This window comes from Gopherus evgoodei, unplaced genomic scaffold (assembly GCF_007399415.2).
Source record: "Gopherus evgoodei ecotype Sinaloan lineage unplaced genomic scaffold, rGopEvg1_v1.p scaffold_152_arrow_ctg1, whole genome shotgun sequence".
NCBI lineage: Eukaryota > Metazoa > Chordata > Testudines > Testudinidae > Gopherus > Gopherus evgoodei.
The window spans coordinates 62,542-69,204 of NW_022059815.1; the positions used below are offsets into that span (position 1 = coordinate 62,542).

Genomic DNA, 6,663 nt, shown 5'->3' on the forward strand with positions numbered 1-6,663 from the left:
ATGTTACATTCCACAAAAAATCTTCACATCTTAAATTTTCATCCAGATTTGAAATAAATATCTTTATCAATCAGAAATGTAACTGTTAGACCAAGTTCATATTATAAAAAACCACTTTCTGTGAAAATGTATTGATCACTATAATTAAACTTCTCCCTTGTAATTTCTTTTTGTTGGAAAACAACTATTTTCAAAAATGAAAAATTTTGTAAAGAACTGTTGACTTAGTGATTTTTTTAAATGAAATTTTTCATTTCATTTTTTGTCAAAGTTTAAATGGAAAACTTTATAAAAAAACATTATTGAATTAGATGTCTAAAGATAGGCAGATAAGCACCTAGTGGGAATTTCAGAAGAACCTACGCAGATCAAGCACATAACTCCAATTGAATTCAATGGGATTTATGTGCCTAGGCCTTTGAAAATCCCACTATACACTTAATAATCTTTTAAAATCTGGTTCTAAGACACTTTGGTGCTTTTGAAAAATTTACCTCTAGTCTACACAAAAAGTTGTACTGATGTAATGAAAGGTGTGATTTTATACCAATTTAGTTAATACCATGCAACTTTGTGTGTGGACATTATTATATTGGTTTAAACCTCACTTATATCAATTTTCAGGTGCAAACAGAACTGATATAACCAGTTTTGAACATAAGAGCCCACAAAGGCACCAAAGTTGCAGTGGACCACATAAACATATTTAAGTTAAGATGCTGTGTCTTCTCCTTGTAGACAAGTCCTAGGGCCAGATTTTTTAAAGTATTAAGCACACAGTGGAATTTTCAAACCTTCTAGTTGCCATGAGTGCAGGGGACTGGACTAGATGACCTCTCAAGGTTCCATCCAGTCCTACTGTTCTATGAGTCCTACTATTCTGTGAGTCAATAGATAGATAGAATAGATTAGATTAGATTAGATTAGATTAATTAAATTGGAGTTGGGCACCTAACTCCCTTAGTCTCCATGGAAAATCCCAACCTAAATCTCTGTAAGGGAAAGGATGATACGGTGCATAATTTTAGCAATTATTTTACCCTTTACTTAAATGTTATTCAGTCCTTAGCCCAGCAAATTCCCATTGTATTTACCAGGATAATGCCTGATACTGGCTCAGTAATTTTCACACCCATGTGGATGACAAATGCTCTGACCAGGTCAGGATTTCATGAGCACAATGACAACCCGGTGGAACTGGATAGCTAAGCACTGGGGCTGAGATCCTCAAAGGTAGAAAGGTACTAAAGAGGCAAACAGGTGGCTAGCAGGGTTTCCAAAAGCACCTTGGTGTCTAACTTCCATTGAAGTCCCTAGAATTCAAACTATAGTATATTAAAGCACACTAGGGAGCCTTAGGGTAAAATTTTCTAAAGCACCGAGGTGACCTGGGAGCTTCTGTCTCATTGGTTCTTTACTCAGTTAGCTGAACTTGAAAATGTAACTGTAAATCCTATTTTAAAAAGTGATTTAGGGCTAGATTAGTCAAGTGATTTAGGGCTAGATTAGTCCTAGTGGGATTTTCAAAACAGATAGGTACCTAAAACACTGGTTTATATTGAAAAGGGAGAAAATATAATTGTTGATTGCCTGTGTTGATTAGACTCTGATAAAAAAAATGTAAGGCTGGGATTTTCAAAGGTGTCTGAGGGAGTTAGGCACCCAACTCCATTACATTTCATAACTCCCTTAGGATCCTTTGCAAATTCAAATCCAAATACGGGAGGGGACCAAATTTGAGTTATAAATTAACCTGGTATTGTAACTTTAATGAAAATTCAGAATACCAAAAACAAACAATCAAACAAAATTCTGAACGTTCACTGTAAAAGTCATTGACAGATTTCAGGTTAAGGACAACTTTTTCAGAAGTGACTTCTAATTCTGAATGCCCCAAATTTGAGACTTCAGGATTAATCCGTCTATGAAAGAAACTTTTGGCCAGCACTCAAACCTGATTTTTTTTTCTGAAGTTGTTTTAGAAATTCAGCATATTATAGTTTTGCTGTATTTGTGGGGTTTATGGTCTGTTTAGCACAGATGGCTAGGAGTGAGGATACCTGGATTCTGTGCCTAGCTATTTTAGGGACACATAGAATAGCTGTTATATCAATACTCTTGGGTTCTATTTCCACTCTTTGAGGGGAGTTAGGATCGTGGTTGGAGCAGAGTGGGGGGCTGAGAAACTAGGGCTCCTAGGTTCTATTCACAGTTCTGGTTGAGAAATAATGTTCCACTGACTAAATGGGGAGAAGAACTGCAGACTTCTGGCACAGCTGGTCAAGAATGTTTGAAATTCAGTTTAGATTAAATTCCTCATGAGAATTAAAAATTCTGATTAAAAAGGGATGCATTTGTTGTGATTTTTTTAAGGAAAATTGCTTCCTGTTTTTTGGTCCTTTCTGACCCTGAGCTCTGCTGTAATTGGCTCATTGCGTGACCTTGCACACCTCAGTCTCAATTTGTCAAAGAAGGTTGAAGTTGACTCATTATTTTCAACCACCAAAAATGAATGCTGGTTTATATATGTAAATTGTTATTTATGCTCAAAAATTAGGCAACTGTCCTTTGAACTGCAACTTTGTATAACATCCCCGCTCCAACGTGGAACTTCAGCAGGCTTAGAACTGAGACTTTCTGCACAAAAAGAATTAAATGCCCTATTAACTTACCTCTGCTCCCACTGGCTCAATGACAAAAAAAATCCTATTGACTTCCTTGGGAGCAGAATTAGGCCTATATTGAGAACTTTTGAAAAGCTCACCCTATTTAGCAGGGATTTTCAAAAGAGACTGTGTTTTTTTGTTCACTTCTTACTGACTCTCAGAGACTGCTGAATGCCAAACACCCACAGGTCCCATTTGAAAATGATTTTGCTCCAGAATCTTGAATAATTTACAAAATATTGCTTTTTCTGTTGAAATTTTTCAGGGTTTTGTCAAAAATACAACCCCCCCACATACACCCCACAAAACCAGCTATTTTTTTGAAAATTTTCAATTTAAAACAACAACAATATAAATTAAATAAAATAAATCTTGGGCTTTGGATGCTGACCATGGGAAAAAATATGTTTCATTGACAAAAACTAAAAATTGTGTTTTTCAAGGAACATCTGAAAATGGAATTTCTGTCATGAAAGTTTCCTTTTTGTCAAAAAGCTACTTTCCACTGAAAAAAGTTTCCATGGGAAAATTTATGATAAGCTTAAAATTCATCCTGTGAGCAGGAAGGCTCCAAAAATGTAATAGCAATATCATATTTTCAGCCTTAAACCATTATTTCTTGCCTCTTTTAATTATCTGCTTTTTCTGTGCATCAAAATCATCTGCATCCCAAAAAGCCATGGTTATTTTTAATCATTTTAATTTCATATCTTCATTTGTTTTGGCAGGGAAAGCAGCTGACCGCATCAGAAAAGGGAAATCACACCATTGTGAAGGAATTTATTCTCCTGGAATTCCCTGGCACCCAATATTTGCAGATTTCATTCTTCATGCACTTCCTTGTCATGTACATCTTGATGGTCACAGGAAATGTGTCGATCATAGTTCTATTGGCAACCAGACATCACCTCTGCATCCCAATGTACTTCTTTCTCTGCAATCTCTCCTTCCTGGAGGTATGGTACACTGCAGCTTGTATCCCAAAGACACTTTCCAATCTTGTATCCCAAAGCAAATCCATCTCGTTAAACAGCTGTGTCCTACAGATGTATTTTGTTTTCTCTCTAGGATGTACAGAGTATTTTTTCTTGGCAATCATGGCCTATGACCGCTATTTGGCTATATGCTATCCATTGTACCATAGCTCCATCATGAACAGCACCTTGACTGCTCAGCTGGCTGTTGGCTCTTGGTTGAGTGATTTCCAACTATTTCTGTCCTAGCATTTCTGATCCCCAGGTTGTCCTTCTGTGGCCCTACGGTCATCAATCACTTTTTTTGTGACATAGCACTGTGGACAGTTCTTTCCTGCACAGATACCTACCTTGTTGATCGGGTGGCCTTTATCATCTCATTCGTCGTCATCCTGGACTCCTGTGTCATAACCTTGGTATCCTACTTCTACATCATCTTCACTATACTGAGAATACCATCAGATAAAGGATAGAGAAGGGCCTTTTCAAATTGCTTTTCCCATCTCACAGTCATGATTATCTGGTACAGTTCGACCATTTTCCTACATGTCAACCCTTCCATGCACTATTGGAATTGACCTAAATAGTCACCGTCTTGAATACTATTGTCACACCCCTGTTGAACCCTTTCATCTACACACTGAGGAAACCAGAGGTAAAAGAAGCTCTGAGACGTGTATTCAGGGAAGTGATGCTTTTCAAAATGTCTTGGAGGTCATTGACTGTCATGGAATATGTGGTGAAAGAAAAATAAGTCTGAAAATGGAAGATATACCAAAGTTTATAGTGTACTGGAAAAAAATCCCGCAATCCCTTAGGGCCAGATTTCTAGAGATAATTAGATGCCTAGCTCCAATGGAAATCAATGTGAGTTAGGTAACTAAATACCTTCCTTAGTGTCTCACATCCTTGAACATTTACAACCAAATTGCCAAACATATTTAGGTGCCTAATGGGATTTTCTATGAGTTTTAAAGGCCTAGATGCTTTAAAAAAAAAAACCCTAAGCACCTAAATACCTTCAAAATCCAGCCCTTATGTTACTTTGTATTTAATTTACAATGAAGCAAATCGCACATGTGGCAATTATTTTTTTATATTAAAGCACGGCCTATGTAGATGATATAGATATAAATTATATTGATAGGCTTGGCAGAATTCAATTTTTATTTTTTTTTATAATTTTGACAGAGAATATCAATGTTTATTTTTAAGCATTTAAAAATATTGTCTATATTTTCATACTTGCAGGAAATTACTGTGGCATGTCAGACAACAAGGTGGTCAGAGAATAATTACTTAATGACAACTGATTTTTTGAAAAGTTAGAACTTTATGATGATTAAAACTCAAATTGTCAACATCACAGGTCAAAATATACACAGTATATTCCTAAATCAAACTTCAGTATGTTCTGAAGCAGCATTTTTCTTGCTTTGCTTATCTGTACATTTCTATTTTTATTGATGGAACCATTTGGGGGTGGGGTCAGTTGACAGGCTGTATGGTGAAAATGGCATTTACTGATATTTACTGATAAAAATGTAATTCTTCCAAACCTAGATATAGATAAAGATAAACCCACAGGAACTTCAAATCAAGACCCTAGCGGATTTTGAAGGGGATTCAGAATAAAGTTCCAGGTCTAGTTCCAGACTGGATAGAAACCCAGATGGGTATTTTTGTAGGCTTCTTTCTTTCTTTCTTTCTTTCTTTCTTTCTTTCTTTCTTTCTTTCTTTCTTTCTTTCTTTCTTTCTTTCTTTTTCTGGCATTGCAAAATTTTGTAAATATTGATTTCACGAGGATTCTGCCAGTTTAGACTGAAGATAGGTGAGAATAGCTTGCAAAATTTTGATGATGTCAAAAATGAATCCAGAATCTTAGTCCTGATTCACCTTTAAAACCAGATGCAAGTCTTAATGTAATACCTTGGCTTAATGCACAAGATGGCACTTCCCCTAGTGGTTACTACAATAGTCTTCTACTTCGTCACAGCTAGAGAAGTTAATTTTTTATCTCCATTGCTAAAGGCCTGTGTCTTCTGTGTTGAAAGTTCCAAGGTCATGGAAATCCCCAATTTACAATAAGCCTAGATCTAATCAGGATTTGAATTCACATGTTTTGTGCTCTATCCACTTTTACTAAGAGTTCCTTATTGTGTTGTATTATCACTTCCTTCTATGGCGACATTTATCTAGTGGTGCTTGTGGAAGTGGCTGAGAGAAAATAAGACACCGAAATTCTTTCCAAAACTTGAGGTTTGAGAAATTTCACAGAACATCTCCTTTAAGTTTCTAAATGCCTTTGCACTTTCTGAGTTCATTCATTGTGAATACAAATATCAAAAATAGAAGGCGTCCTCATGCTACCTTCAACCTGACTGGGGCCATGTTGCACTGGGATTCTCAAAAGAAGAGAAATATTGTAAGACTACAGAGGCTGGGAGAAAATTTTGGGGAAAAAATCAGTCCAAGCATTGATTCATGAATCAGGACCCCCAGAATCATGAGATTGGCTTTAAATAATAAATGTGGGGTTCTTTTCAATTGCTGTCAGGTTTTTGAGTCTGTAGGGTGCATTTACTTCATGTTTTTGTTGTTCTCTGTAACCATGAGTGTGTCCTGGTGGCAAAAGGACTGGACTGCAACAAGAAAACATCAGTTCTATTCCTGGTTCTTTTATTGGCTAGGTGGGTGACTTTGGGCAAGTAATGGCATCTCTCTGTGCCTCAGTTTCCCCATCTATAAAATGGGGATAATGATACTCACATCCTTTATATAGTATTTTGTGATCTAGGGATGAAAATAACTACCTAAGAAAGAGGGATTATGATTATTTAAAAGAAAATATGAAAGCTGAAATGTTGATTCAAGCAGTTGAGACCTTAAGCAATATAACAAATATTGTGAGACAGACAGTAAAAATCATAAGATCCTAGCCCCATTGAAATCAACTTCAGAACTCTATTTCAGTGGGGCCAGGAGTTCACCTCGTATTGTCCAGAATTTTATCTTAACCCAAC

The 6,663-nt window shown here is 36.3% G+C and overlaps 1 pseudogene; it reads left to right on the forward strand.

The window, feature by feature from the left end:
• Positions 1-1,101: 1,101 nt before the first annotated feature.
• Positions 1,102-4,394, forward strand: LOC115639925 (annotated as a pseudogene).
• The last annotated feature ends 2,269 nt before the right edge of the window (positions 4,395-6,663 follow it).